Below are 488 nucleotides of genomic sequence, written 5' to 3'. Positions count from 1 at the left end.
CAATCTGTCAATCCTTCCGGTGTCCGGGCCTGGTGAGGTTTCCCGTGTTGAGTCAAATTAAGCCGCAGGCTCCACTCCTGGTGGTGCCCTTCCGTCAATTCCTTTAAGTTTCAGCTTTGCAACCATACTTCCCCCGGAACCCAAAAGCTTTGGTTTCCCGGAGGCTGCCCGCCGAGTCATCGGAGGAACTGCGGCGGATCGCTGGCTGGCATCGTTTATGGTTAGAACTAGGGCGGTATCTGATCGCCTTCGAACCTCTAACTTTCGTTCTTGATTAATGAAAACATACTTGGCAAATGCTTTCGCTTCTGTTCGTCTTGCGACGATCCAAGAATTTCACCTCTAACGTCGCAATACGAATGCCCCCGCCTGTCCCTATTAATCATTACCTCGGGTTCCGAAAACCAACAAAATAGAACCGAGGTCCTATTCCATTATTCCATGCACACAGTATTCAGGCGGGCTTGCCTGCTTTAAGCACTCTAATT

This window comes from Schistocerca piceifrons, unplaced genomic scaffold (genome assembly GCF_021461385.2).
Source record: "Schistocerca piceifrons isolate TAMUIC-IGC-003096 unplaced genomic scaffold, iqSchPice1.1 HiC_scaffold_288, whole genome shotgun sequence".
Taxonomy (NCBI): Eukaryota; Metazoa; Arthropoda; class Insecta; order Orthoptera; family Acrididae; genus Schistocerca; species Schistocerca piceifrons.
Note: the sequence above shows the minus strand (reverse complement) of the source record.